This window comes from Chinchilla lanigera, unplaced genomic scaffold, assembly GCF_000276665.1.
Source record: "Chinchilla lanigera isolate Chin_1 unplaced genomic scaffold, ChiLan1.0 scaffold00045, whole genome shotgun sequence".
Taxonomy (NCBI): Eukaryota; Metazoa; Chordata; class Mammalia; order Rodentia; family Chinchillidae; genus Chinchilla; species Chinchilla lanigera.
The window spans coordinates 13,028,551-13,043,604 of record NW_004955446.1 but is presented as its reverse complement, the minus strand read 5'-3'; the positions used below and the strand labels follow the sequence as shown (position 1 = coordinate 13,043,604).

General features: G+C 41.8%; 1 long non-coding RNA gene across 1 annotated transcript in view; it reads left to right on the top strand.

The window, feature by feature from the left end:
* Nucleotides 1–5,188: 5,188 nt before the first annotated feature.
* The window catches only part of LOC102023409, a 33,221-nt gene continuing 23,355 nt past the window's right edge, over nt 5,189–15,054 (top strand). Inside the window, exon 1 of the long non-coding RNA XR_001235643.1 lies at nt 5,189–6,572. This is a non-coding gene — a long non-coding RNA (uncharacterized LOC102023409). The remainder of the gene's footprint in view (nt 6,573–15,054) is intronic.

The window sequence follows — 15,054 nt, the reverse complement described above, 5'->3', positions numbered from 1 at the left end:
GAGGAACACGTTTAAAAGCAAGCTAAACCAGCGTATGTTGGCCAGCATTAGTGTAGTAGTTGGGATTTTCATGGGCTTCCCTGTGAGAGTTGTATTTATTCGTAACAGTTCAGCAGATTCTGAAGTGCTGATTTTTAATTGTTTTAAGTTTTTTGCTATTCCCATAATTAAGAACTTGACTAATGTTTTTGTCTGTCAAGTTCAGCATGTAAAGTTTAGACGGTCATGTGTCATTCTTTACTAAGTTCATTGCTATAGCCCTTTCCCCCATTTGTCTTTATTTTCTCAGAATCAAATACCATATCTCAGTCTTATGTCTTTAAATCCATAAACATTATTCAGTTTTTCATTTCCAACTTTATCTTTGGTCAACAGAAGAAGTATAACAGGGTATTATTTATTTAAACACTAGAAATGTTAAATATTGTTTTATTTCCTTCAAAATGTTATTAGTTCAGGTTAGCCATGGTTATTTTTTTAAAAATAAACAAAAGTTGCTTTGTTTCTCAGCTTCAGTGGAATGTTACAATTGTTTCTTCATTAAGGATGAATTTATTTAATGTGAGACTTACACAGAGAAATGGAAGCATATATGCCCTGAATTAAGCTTTTGTCTATAGTTGCCATGTAAATTGTTCTTAAAACTCTAGCTAATTGTATTCATTTAAAGCCATAAGCCTTTCAGATAGTCCCACACAGTATTTGCTTATATTAGTAACATCAGTATTTAAGCACATAGTAATCCTAAATGTTTTGAAAAAATAGCTACCATGTGTCAAGACTTAACACAGAATAGGTGCTTAAGTACTTCACATACTGTCTGTCTCTGTTGGTTGCCGACTCAGACCCACCTAAGCCAAAAATACTGGGCACAGAGACTTGCTATATCCCACAAGTGACCAAAGTCCCACCTGGAATTATGCTTACCCACTTTGTGAGGATTTTATCTGGCATCTGCTTGTCTTTGCAGATCTGTCTCATTCTCCCTTTCCCTTCCCCCTGCATCCCCTTCTCATCCTCCTTTCCCTTTGTGGCTTGACTGTCCTAGCATCCTCCAGTGTCCACAGTGGAGGATCTTCTGCCATCTCTTGATTCACGTTTCTGCTTGGACCAGTGTGGACACCTGTCTCGAGACGACAAGTACTTCATAGTTTGAGAAGTTCTCTCAAAGGGTGCGTGCCAGAGAAGAAAGGAGATAGTTGGTTCCTCACAGGGCAGGCTTTACCTAGTGGTCTAAGAAACAAGCCCCCCGAGGAAGACTCCATCTTCAGTTAATAGCTGACTTAAAAAATCAGGTTTCATGTCTTTTGCCTAAGATTACACAGGCTAAGTGGTGGAGCTGAGATTCAAACAACTTAAATGTGCACTTCCTTGGGTACCATTTTTTGCTTTTTAGAAATGGCTATTCCTCCCCAGTTCAGCTGGATTGATGGGATTTCTATCATTCTTTGGGCACTGAACAAGAAGGTGCAAAGGGAACCTCTTACAGTCTGTTCTTTGTACCCATTTCTATCGGGAAAGATAAGGGTCTGAGCTATCCTGTTTTGTCTCTTAGTGGAAAGGAATACTGCAGCCTAACATAGACTGGGAAGCTTGTTAAGTGGAACTTTCTGGCGTTGTTCAGCTCTCACCTCCATGCAGATATAAGCACATTTCAGTTACCATTAAAAATGGCCTTGATCAACCATAGATTGTGACGAGTACCACTTGGTCACAGGTGGGACCTTGAGAGAGTTCCAAGCTGGTCAGCTCTCGTGACTCAGAAGTGATGGTAGAGGCCGTAGAAGGGTGCTGCTGAGCCTGGGCTCCAGGGGCAAGAATCCAGAAAACCCAGCAGTGAAAGTCAGGCCTCCCCGCCCCACCCCAGGCTTCCGAGGTGGGAAGTAAATCCAGGATTGGCTCATGGCTCTAGTGATCACAAATTCTTCTCACTTGGTCCTAATCCCTGAATGTCCTAATCCCGTTGTTCCTGTGGCAGATGCGGAGTTTCCAAAAATGCCACATTGCTTTGCCTGTCAGTCTAACTTTATTGAGTGAACCTGTTCCGGTAGTGTGCAAGGATAAGGCCAGTTGTCCGTATGAAGTTACCTTCAAGAGAGTTTGGAAACACTCAAAATCTGTGGCTTTTGTTGGTGTGTGTCCTGCCAGTCTTCCCAGAAATTATCTCTTAAGTTTGAAATAGTCACACAGGTCAGTCCTTGTTTTCCCTGTGGTTTACATTTTTGGTCACTCCAGAAAATGGCTCTCAGAACTTAGTAAATGCCAAGTTGATGGGCTTTGTAAACTGAGCTAGTATTTTGGTGAGAAAGGCAGCACTTTTGTACCAGAAACCTGGGTCAGATCCTGCTTTCCCCACTGTGTATGACCTATCTCTGTGCCTCAGTTTCCTCAGTTAGGTGGGGTAGGTCTGCTTAGATTTTATTGCATTGTTGAGGGCATTGGTTTAATCATTTAAAGGTCCATAACCATTTAGCAGTCAATACTCCCTAACAAGCATGCAAAATGATTAAAATTCTAGTGTGAGGTGCTTAATACATGGTAGCTGTAATCGTGAACTCTGGCCTTGGGCTGATTGCTTTAACCTCTCTGAGCCAGTTTTCTCACTTGTACTGGGCTATAGTATCCCATTTAGGAGAATCAAATGGCAAATGAGAAGCCCTGAGTGCAAGGCATGAGAAGACACAGTAAAGATCCCCTGTGATTACATGAGATGAAGGATTTAGCTAGTGTGAACAATAAGTCAGCTCAGCCATGGGAAATTAAGGATTCCATACTTGGGTCCTGGTCCTGATTAGTCCTGCCTAGCCCAGCCAGGCTGCAGGACCAAACCCTGTTCTAATTTCCTGCCACCTTGAACCTCAACTATGCTAGTATGGTGGCCCAACAACTTGATTGGCTCTGGGATCCTCCCAGGGGATTGGTGGAACACACTTGTGGGTGTGTGTGGTGGGTCATGGAGGTGTGGTCTAGGGCTTTCTATCTGGTCCCTTTCCCCCTTTCTGCCTTCAAGTCAGCATGAGCTGGGTATCTTTGTCATGCCCTTATGCCACGATGTTCCTGCCTTGGAGCCAGCCTACCATCAACTGCATTCCCTTTTAAAATATGAGCAAATTAAACCTCTCCGTTAAGTTGTGCATGTTTGGAATTGTGTCTTCAGCAACAGGAAGGCTTACAGGTCAGCATAGTCACATTCTGCATTCTGCCTGGAAGCCTTATTCCCCACTGCTTCCTAGTCTCCTCCTGAAGGGGTGGAGAGGGCTCAGCTCTCCTGAGACAACCCTGAAAAGTAAGACCTTGTGGGCCTTCAAGAGCTAAGTGCCCATATGTTTAAGAAGTTCTCCTGTAGTAGGACTATCTGAAGACAGCTCAGAATTCTGTTTCAACTCACTAGTACTGATTTTATTCAGTTCTTTCATATCTTAAAACTATGAACTTGCAATGTGGTCAAGGTCAGTATTTTAGCTTTGGCCTCACGCTGCATGTAGGTGTTTTGAAACCTCACTCTGTGAAGTTTAATTCAGTGCCTATTTAAGGCCTTGGGAGCAACCATGCCTTTAATCGATACGTTGTTATAGACCAGGTTAGGTACACCACTGGTTGTTCCACTTTTATTTAACCTAATCATTTTAGAAAATACAAACTCTTAGTTTTTGATTCAAACAGTTCCCTTGAGAAGAACCTTTTAAAACATTGGAGTGCATTTTAGGATTTAGCAAGTTAGGTTCAGCTTAAAACATAGTGATTCTGGGAGCCCATTGGTGTCACATCTATTTTTAATCACTTTTTAAAAGAAGCTCACCTGCCCCCTGCCTGTGTAGTCTCTTGTTTAAACCAACCAGAGTAGCTAAGTGCTAAGGCCATATTCAGTAGAAGACTGCAGCAGTGTGAGAGTGTCGAGTCTACAGATCTGTGATACGTGATTCACATTACCTTCAAGGAAAACAAATCCTGTAATCCTAAAGAAAGGGGACCGTGTTGACAAATGTTACTTTTGAATGGATCTTATTATAGATTCCATGGAAAGAAAATTTGACCTTCTAGCTATTTGTGCTGACAGATAGTCTCATAACAAATTTCACAGTTATTTAAAAGATTAAAAGTAGGGCTAGGGATTTAGCTCAGCGGCACAGCATCTGCCTGGCAAGCACAAGGTCCTGAGTTCGATTCCCATACCAGAAAAAAAATGATTAAAAGCTATAGGTATTGGTCATTGCAGCCAAATTAAACCTCTCGTCCTATAAATTGTGTGTTACTAACACAGAATTTCCTGAAAAAAATTAAATGAAAAAAGAAAAGAGCACAGCAGGATTTCATATAGCTACCCTTTGGGTAAAACAAAATAAGTGTTTGCTTTCATGTATGTAGATTATTTCCAGAAATTAATTGCCAAAATTTGTAACAGGGCAACATTGTTTGCTTCTGAAGCTGGGAATTGGGATGGAGGAGGTGTCTGGAAGGAGAGTTTTCATTGTGTGCTCTGTTATATTTCCATGATTGAATGTATTTGCTATTTACAAAGCAGCTGAAGATAAAGTTTCAGACTAATGGAGGGGGTAGCAAAATTTAAAAAGGAGTCAAATGATGGGTGGAGCTAAGCCCCATGGCAACCCCTGTGAAACTTGGACGCGAAGTGTACAAGGCATACGAATAATGGACTCTGATTGTGACCAAATTGGTCTTCATTGTGTTACTTTTGTTGATAATGAGCATTAGGAGTGTACTATTTTGAAAATGTTTAAGGTGGACTGTAAAAACAGATATGACCAGACCACAGTCAGTTGTTTTATATGACACAAATTATTCTTTTGTCTTCTGAATCAAAAGCCCTTCCTCCGTGGCCTGTGGAAGCTTTCTTACCACTGTCTCGCCAGCATCTTGTCCCTTCTCTGCACTCCTTCACTTTTGTAATGGCTTTTAGCAACTAATTACTTATAGATCTCGAGCTAATAACAATTTATTTTTCTTACTGTTTATATATGGAATCTTTACTATAGGTACAGTGCCATTTCCTGCCATAGATCTATTCTTTTATCTGCATTTTGTGATTTTTTTTTTTTCTTTTTGTTTTTTTTCTGGTACCGGGAATCAAACTCACAACGTTGTGCTTGCCAGGCAGGTGCTGTGCCGCTGAGCTAAATCCCCAGCCCCTATTCTTTTATCTACAGAACTCCCCTACTAATCCCTTGTGCAAACAAGAAACTGAGGCATAATGGTCATATACACAAAAGTGCAGAGCTAGGATTAGAATTCAGGTCACCTGGTTCTAGGACCACCAGCTCCACAGGTCTTGTTCTTACTTCGCCACTTACTTGAGAACACCAGGTGAACACCATGACATGGTTAGGAGGTTATGAGGGTCTCTCCCTGAGGGCAAGGCCCATCCCTATCATACACTTCCCCCGGGACCCCCAGCTGCATCCCAGGCCTGAAGCAGTAAATTCAGTAGAAATGTGGTTTTAAAAACAGAAGACCTTTGTGCTTCAAGAGGTTTGTGAATAATACTAAACTGAACTTTATGAAAGAAATGAAATGAAGAAATGTGAACTCTCCGTGTTGGCATCACCAGTGCAGGCAGTTGCCCTCCTCCGAGGGCAGCCCTTCACAAAGACAGACCTCTGTTCTGGTTCCAGGAGAGTGGCGGGCCAGGCGGTGAAAGGAGGAGCCAGCGGCCACAGTGCGGCTTTGTTCAGCAGGGTGCTGTCCTTGTACACCAGCCTGCGGGATGCAAATTTGTGCCTCGGCGACCTTACCTGGTACCACACATCACACCCTTCTGAGTTCTTGCCAATGCCTGTCGTTTTGATTGTCAAATCCGTGTATGCCAAGCTGCTGCTGCTTGTTCTTCCTGAAGGCAGCTAGTACAGTCTGGAAGAAAGGCTCCTATCCTACTTCAGGAATCAAGAGGAAAGCTGGCCTCCAAGTGGGTGGGTGACTGAGGAGTCTCACAAGAGGGTAAGACTGGGGGACCTACCATCAAAGCTTTTGGAGTCTGAAGCTCTAAATGCCAAGAAAAAGCAATCACTTGCTACTCTGATTCTTTTATTCCTTCAGTAGAAATGAGACCAGACATCTGACCAGCATGTTGTCTCCTGTGGACAAATTCTGTGAGAAACCAAATCATCCTCGTCAAAGGGTTGCTGTGAAAAGGCAGCTACCCTGATGCAAATACACAGTGGGATAAGTTAGCTTTGCAATCTTGATGAAGCGTGGTAGAGATACCCTGGATACTGATTTACAGATTCCTTCATTCAACAAATATTTATTAAATATGGCTGATGTGGTAGGCACTAGGAATGCAGCAGTGAACATTTACATTCTAGTTGTACGAGTGTGTGTAGACATTCTAAATATGCTAGTGAAAGAGGCAGTCATTAGAAGGTGATAAATGCTGTGGGGGAGGGGAAGGATAGGGGGAAGAAGGGAGGAAACAACAGGAGGGAAGAATGGTCATGAGTGTTATTTTAAATGAGGCAGGCAGGACCAGACTCCCAACCAGAAGAAAAGATCTGAAGGATTTGACAGCAAGTCATGTGGATAATCAGAGGAAGAATTCTTCAGAGCATCATCAGCAGGTATGAAGGTCCGGAGGCAGGAGCACACTTTGTGTGGCTGGGGTATGGAAGGGGATGTGGTGGGAATAGGTGAGTGGGGAAAGGGTCCACATAGGCTCTTAGGATGTGTGCTTTCTCTCTGAGTGAGACGGGGCATCCCTGGAGAGTTTGGGAAAGATTATGATCTTCATGTGGTGATGGGAGCATTTTGGCTGCTCAGGGGAAGTGGACAAGAAGTGCAGAAGAAGAGTGGATAGGAGGGTTGGTGATTGTTCACACGTGGTGGATGGACCACTCCAGGGTGGTAGCAGTAGAAAGTGGGGGTGGTCGAGCTGAGTCCCTTGACCAAGACATCATTTCCCCATGACAGACCTTGGCAAGCACTGGAATAGTTTCCTCCCATGTATCTTACGCTTCCATTGCTGACAGCCAGCACCTTTTGATTACTAACTTTTTTCTTTGTAGTTTAGTAATCATTGTCCCTGACTTGAGTCATTTATTTTCCTCAAACATGATCTATTAAGCACTGATTATATTGATTCCTAGAGAGTTATTTTATTTATAAGTTCTTGGAGCCACCTCACCACTGCCCCCAACCGGAGATCAGACACAGAAAATTTTCCTTCTAAATTGCCAGGAGCATGCATCTGTGTTTCAGCAGTAGATTGGCCATCCTAGCCTTCCGAGATCCATCTTTCAGTGCAGTTGAGTCTGTCCAGCTGCCATAGGGGATCTGCCATGCAGGGGTCAAGTAAAGCCCAGTGGTTCCCTTCCCATGTACTCTGAGAACCTCAGAACCTCACAACTGCCTCGTCACAATGGTGCACATGATGTTTGCAAACTGAATCAGCAAGCTCTTGTGGGTTCATACACACCGGATGCCTTGCTCCTTGTGGTGGGGCCTCCGTTGAGCTCTTGTTCTGGTTGTCAGGACCCTCTGCTTTTCAACACCAGACTAGCCTTGGTGAGGCCTCCCTTGCACCTTTTTTTTTTTTGGTACCATTTGTTTATATATTTTTATCATCATTTGTCTTGCAACAAATAACTGGTATAAAGGATTTTTTTCTCACTCCTACTTTTGGCTATGGTATTTTTGGAACCTGGTTTTACATTAGCATCACCTGGAAAGCTTTCAAAAATATTATGATGCCTAGACACCAGTTCAGACCAATGGCACCAGCATCTGGAGGTGGGATCCAGGCTTCAGCATGTTTTCAAAGCTCCCCAGATGATTATGATGAACAATTCAATTCCCTTTCTTCAAGTTAATATAAACAGGGCTTCGCACTGCAGACAGTTCAGGCTTCACATTCACCATGGGGCTCAAAAGTTCCCTCTGAGGGAGCCCTGACAGACTCACAGACAGTCATTCTTTAATGTAGTGGAGCTTACAACCCAGAAACAGCTCCAGGCTGGCGGGGGTGAGGGGTGTCTTTCTGGGGTACAGCCATGGCCAGGAGGAAGAACAGGATAGAGATTTCCAGAGCTGCCTTGTCCTTTTCTGGCCCTGGAACTATGGGGAAGATCTCTTAATCCTCCCTAAAAACAAGGTTCTGTTACCAACGTAGGAAAACTGAGGGTTAGAGAACTTTACGAAGTTAATCCTGTGTGTAGCATTTTGGAGTTTCCTGGCCTTCTTGTGCCACCCCACCCACATACCCACACTGGACCTTATGCCAACTGGCCTTTTGTAAGCTGTTTCCTCTGCTGATTCGGCTTTCCAAGTCTCCTTTGTCCGACTGAATTGTGTTCGTCCGTTGGGACTGGGTTCAGGCATTGCCTCCCCCTGGCTGGTGTCCCCATCCCGCCTCGCCACGCTGCCTTGGTCGGGTGTCCCTCCGTGTGTTTCCACGATATCTCTGCTTTCCTCGGTCTTGACATCTGTACTTCATGTCACTCTCTTGACCTCTCCTTTTCCTCCTTCATTCAGTGGGCTTCTTCCTGGCATATTTATAGATTTACAATAACAATGAAATCAAGATTGGCTCAAAGGTAGTACAGTTTCACTATTGTGGTTTATGTGGTGTTTACAAGCACAGCAGCTTAATTTGAGGGATTTCTTTGCTGTGGTGTCCCTACCTTCTGCTTTAAATTGGTTGGGAAGCAGTAGCAAAGAGGCGAAGGAGAGGTTGACCGCATCTTCTCCTTGGTGGAAGCCTAAGATCTTCAGCGTCCACAGTAATGGGTAAGTCACTGGGAATGCTGCCCTTGCAAGGAATTAATGTAGTTCTTGGACATTCCAATTAGTTCTCAGGAAAATTAGTTATTATGAAAAGAATAAGCCTGGCCTCCGAATCTCTCTCTGGCTTCGTGTCTCACCACGGCATTTCTTCTGCACCTGTTCCTCCTCTTGGGATGCCATTAGCCACAAGGCCCTTACCAGAGTCCAAAATTGTGAGATAAATAACCCTTTTGTTCTGTATTTCCCTGAAAGTAAGACCTAACTGGAAAATAAGCCCTAGTCATTACCATGGTGATGGCCAGTGTCCTGCGGGAAATTATACCTCCCTATTCTCTGGCTTGGTGGATACTCTCTTATGACAGGTAAGGCAAGGTGATTGGGCCTGGCATCTTTGATCTCTAGATTTTAGGCTAATTATTTTATGGGTAGGTCTTATTTTCAGAGGGAAATATGGTAATACAGTTGTTTACGTTTTTTTGTCACCAATGATGCTGCAGTGAACATTTTTAGTCATTGTATAAGTTGCCTCTTGTTGCTTAAAACAAATTACCATAAACTCAGTAGCTTAAAATAACACAGATTTATTACCTTATAGTTATGGAGGTCAGAAATCCAAGAGAGATTTAGTAGCTAAAGATTAAAGTCTCACAGGGCCATCTTCCTCTTTGGAAATTTTAAGGGAGAATCCATTTTCTCGCCCTTTCTAGCTTCATGAGGACACCTTTGTTCCTCCACAACTCCTGGTCCCTTCCTTCAAAGGCTGGTCTGGTCTTCCCTACACTGAGTCACTCCGACACACACCCTGCTTCTGTCTTTCCTGTCCACTCTAGAAGGACCCTTGGTATTACACTGGGCTCACCAGCTGTAATGCAGAAGACGCTCATAGTACAGCCAGCTGATGAGCAGCTTTAATTCCACATACAACCTGAATTCCCCTCTGCAATGAACATGTACGCATAGAGCCTCAGCCTTAACGGATTAGTGTGAACATCTTTGAGAGGAGTCTTTCTTTGTTTTACCATAGTCACATGTCCTTGAATGTTTGTGTGATCACCTCTGTGGAATAAATTAGCTAGAAATGGTGTGTACAAAAGATTTCAATTGTGCCCATAAAAGTTTAGATTTCTACCTCACTGTGTGTGAGCCTCTATTTTTCTCAACCTAACCAGCCTGAATAGTTCAATGTGTTAAATCACTGCCAATCTTACTGCTAAAAATAAGTTAATATTTCTATAGTGCATGGTGATGCATGCCTGTAATCTCAGCACTCTTGGAGGCTGAGGCAGGAGGATCCCAATTTCAAGCCCAGCCTGGGCAGTTTAGCCACTTACTGAGAACTTGTCCCAGAGTAAATAAATAGAAAAGTACTGGGGGTGTAGTTCAGTTCAAAGGCTCTGGGTTCATCCCTGTATAGCAAAACAAACAAGCAAACAAGCAAGCAAATAAATAAATGCCAGTCAGTATTCTAAAATCTGAAAACTGAACAGGCCTTACATCTTACATTAATATGGTGAGGAGACACGGAAGTGCCCAGGGTTCAACATGTCAGTTGTATTTGTCTTTTTTTTTTTTTTGAGGTACAAGGATTTCTTGTTTTCTTTGGTTTGGTTTTCTGGTTTGCAGACAAGGTTGTGCTGTGCATTTCAGACTGGCCTTGAACTTTGTAGTCCAGGCTGGCCTCCAACTCATATTGATCCTCCTGCCTCAGCCTCTTGAGTGCTGGGATTACAGGCGTGTGCCACCACGTCCGGCAAGATACTGGGATTGAATACAGGTAGTGTTGAGCTACATCCCCAGGCTCTTGTAATTTATTTATATATTTTTGAGTCTGGGTTCTGATGAATTCTCCAGCTGGCCTTGAATTTATGATCTTCCCTCCTCAGCCTTCTGAGTAGCTGGGGTTACAGGAATGGACTACCATGCCTGACTTGGTTTGCTTCTCAAAGAATTTATGAAGTATTTTTCATCTGCTTTTCTTTTCAAACAGTATTTTGCCCAGGTCAAATTTAAATAATTTTGTATTCTCTAAGCCCCATCAGGTAATGAGTAAGTACTGTATACGGCACAGAGATGGTGGCAAGTAAAATACTTCATGATGGATCTTTTCTTGCTAGCAATTCATAAAGTAGGATCTGAATCCACTAATTTATTAACTTATTAATTTGCCTGTTGGTGTTTAATCATACACCTATTAGATGCTAGGCAGCACCCAACCTCTAGAAACTTACAAAGCAGTAGAAGGGATGACATAAGTGACAGTACATGGCACATGTTATGGCCTCGATCAAGCATGTCCCCCAAAGGCCTCAGGCATTCATAAGTGAGACTTCTTTGTCTTTTTGTTTTTTGTCTTTTTGAGACAGGGTCTCACTATGCAGTTCAGGCTGGCCTTGAGCTCACTTTGTAGCCAGGCTGGTCTCGAACTCACAACAATTCTCCTGCCTCAGCCTCCTGAGTGCTGAGATTACAAGTGTGCACCACCATGCCCAGCATGAGACTTTTGGAAAGTGATCGAATCATGAAACCAGTATAGCTGACTTGCTATTGGGAGATGAGGACTGGTTGGAAGAGGGGGTTCACTCGAGGCGTGACCTGGAAGGATCTGTCTCCCAGCTCCTCCTTTCTCTCTCTGATTCCTGGCCACCATGATGTGAGCAGCTGTCCTCCTTGGCAGGCCCTTCCACCATGCTGTCTTCTGAGTTTGAGCCTGCTGAATATAGACTGCAACTTCTGAAACACGATCCAAAACAAATCGCTCCTTTAGGTTGGGAGTGTTGGGTATTTGCCACAGCAAGAAGAATGTGACTAAGACAACAGGTAACTTGAAACTTGACTACACTTGTGTAAAATCCATCCATTATAACGTATGTGATCTAACTTGCTACAGTGACTTTTATTTCAGAAAACTTCATGTTTTTAAGTGGTTAGATATTCATGTAATATAGAGGTTACCAAAACTTGGCTGAGTGCAAAAATTTGTCAAACCGTTAGAGTACTCTAAAAACTGATCATCTAAAATATGTATAAGCCAATTACAAAAAGACAAATACTGCACTATTCCATTTACATGAGGTATCTAGAATCATCAAACCCACAGGGAAATTAAAATGATGGCTGCTAGGGCTATAGGGGAGAATGGGAGTTGTTTAATGGGTATGGATTTTCAGTTTCAGTTTTGTGAGAAGAAAAGAGTTCAGCAGGTCATTCACTTGCACAACAATGTGAGTGTACTGAATGGTATTAGATATGCTTAAGAATGGTTGAAAAGGCATAGTAAAATTTATGTATGAATATTTTACCACATTAAAAATCTTTAAAGATAGTGATCTTCTAAGTAGCCATAGGAGGAATTTACTGCTAACAGTTGAGATCCAGCTCTGTGGGGCAATTCTTTAATCCTCCCATCAGCCTCCTGAGTTACATCTTAATCGCAGATGGAAAAGACTCTGTAACTTGCCTAACATCACACAAAGTGGGCTTTGAGCTCAGTTTACCTTCTTCTTACACTTTCATGCCTGATCATTAAAAGATGTGCAAGTGAGATCAAACTGATTTACAACTGAATATTTTCCCACATATTCTCAAAAGTAGAAATTACCATAATAAAAATGCTACAAAGACATGACTACTTACTTAGAACATAAAATTCCTATAACATCCAGCAAATTCTAAAGCTGAACTTTATCTTACTAAATAACTTGAGTTTCCTTCCTCTCTCCATCCCTCTCTCTTTCCTTCTTTCCTTTAATACCAAAGGATTGTCTAAATTACAGTCACACAGCAATACTATCCATGTTGAAGTAACTTATAATTAAATTTGCTCCTGACCATGCCATTCTTCTAGTCCAAGAAGAGGGAAAAATCTGCAAGAGATCAAACAAAGAACTTGCCCCTCCTGTTTCTCCTCTGGCTTGGCCCTCAGTGATGTCATATAAAAATCATTTCCTGCTTGGTCCTTATCTCTACTGTTGGCTAAATTAATGGTCTTACTTCCTTTATTTGTGTGTATGATATTTAAGAATAAAAGTAAAATCACTTCCCATTGAGATTTATACTTAGGTCCCTTAAAGGTCGTATACTTGGATGACTTTTCTTTCCCTGGGGACTAAAAAGTTATTTGATGTAGAAAATGACTAAGTCATAAAATGTGCTAAGCTGAAATTCAGGGAAAGTCACGGTTTACCACCTGCTCTTTTCTGTTGAGTGTATTTCTAACCCACAAACTTGCTGAAGATTTGAACTAAGTAAAACCTGAGCTAGCATGGAAGTCTCAAAACTGTTTTAAAAGGGTGTTCGTTTGTATGAACTTTGGGTGGCACTTTGAAGCAGATGCCCTGTGCAGTATGGGACAACAAAAACGACAGTGGATTATCATCCCCTTTTGGCCAGAGTCCAGAGCTGGCTATCTGAAAGGGAATGATGATCATGTATGTGACAGTACTCTGTGAAATACCAAGCAAATTCTTCCAGGGTCTGGGGACCCTTGGGAAATGTGGTGATACCTAAACCCATGCTCATGATGGAACCAGTCTGGAACTTGAGTAAATATCTCAAAGGAATGAGATATTTATATTTAATCAGTTATAAACACATATTTAGTTAACCCTGTGACCCAATTAAGAGTCAAATCAGTAAACCAAATTTCACTGTAAACTGATTGTCTTTACTCCTTTTATTATCATAAATGCTACCTTTTGCCATATCTCCAAAAACCTTTTGGGGTTCCATCTTATTAACTGTCAACAGCTGAAATAGGGTGATGCAACACATATGCAACACACTGAGGATGAAGTTCATTGCATAGAATTAACAGGCCTGACCATTAAAATACTCAGGGCTTTTTGATTCCTGGCTTGTAAATAAAACTTGTATGGCTTTAGTCTTCTTGTTAACAGAAAGCAGATATAGACTGACAGAACCTGATACAAGGCAACACATTTTAGAATTTGAAATTTTTTTATGAGACCATGATGCAGGGGCAGAGGAAGAAGGTTGATATACAGTTTTGATTGTTTCACAGTGAAGATATGTTTTTTCCAATGAGAAAATGACTATATTATACATAATACTTGACAAGTACAGGAAAATGTTGTAAAAACAACTGCTGTCATGTACTGAGGTTATTTTATGAGACTCTTGACTGAGGACTTGGCCTCCATTCTCTCCCTGGGTGCTCATACAGCTCTCAGAATGAACCTGACATTATCCCTGCTAATGATGAAGGTGCTGGGGTGACTTGCTACAGGGTCATGGTAGGAAGTGGAAGTGGGTTTTGGTGGAAGTAATTTAACTCCAGAGTATTTGTTCTTAATGATAACAACTTTTTTGGTGTTTATTTCTGGAGTTTCTTTTAAATATTTTGTAAGTATGAAGGCAGAAAAACGTACTGGTTAGATTCAAATATTCTTTATACCTTGTGTTCTAGCTTTTCGTCATTGGGATAAAATAGTTGAAGTAAACAGCTTAAAGGAGGAAAGATTTATGTGGTTCATGGTTTTAGAGGGTTCGATTCGTAGTCAGCTGACTCCAAAGCAGAACTATCGTGTTGGAAGGGTATGACAGAGGACAGCTTCTTAACTCAGGGGTTCCAGGAAGCAGAGTGAGAAGGAAAGAGTCAGAGAGAAAGGGGGCAGTGACAAGATTTGCTCTTCAAAAATGCACTCTCATTGTGTCTCATGAGGCCTCACCTCCTGATAGCCCATCTGTCTATGAATTTGTCCATGGATTTTTCCCTTGACAAGGTTACTGCCCTCTCATCTACACCTCTCCAGGCATCTGTTAATCCAATCAAATTTAAAGTCAAGATTAATGTCATTCCATGTGAAGAGCATCCTGATTGTGAAAAGGGGCATAGTCAGAAAAGGGCCCATCTCATTTCTACTGGCTAGTCAATATATGTCCTCAGACTAGTGACTTCATCTGTCATTTCACAGTTTTGATCTTGTAGAGGTAGCTGTAACTCTGGCAGCCCTTTCAAAGAGTCCACTCCTATAGTTTCTCCCACGTGATATGATGTGATTCTTTATAGTCCTTATCTGTTTAAAATAGCTTGGGTGGATCTTTTTTCTACAGCTGAACTCTCTCCTTTTCTCTCTCTCCTATGAGTGCATAATGCTTATAATTAGAATCAGATATAGGCTTATAAATGGCTTTTTTGAACTTCACATTTCCTCATTCAACATTTCACAGATTTTAAAACCAAGTGTTTACTGATTTCATAATATTTCTTCATATAAATGTAGCATCATTTATTTTCTATTCCCATGCAAGCTATTTTATTTTTTCCACATCTTACTAGCACAGATGGGTACTTTGAAAGAG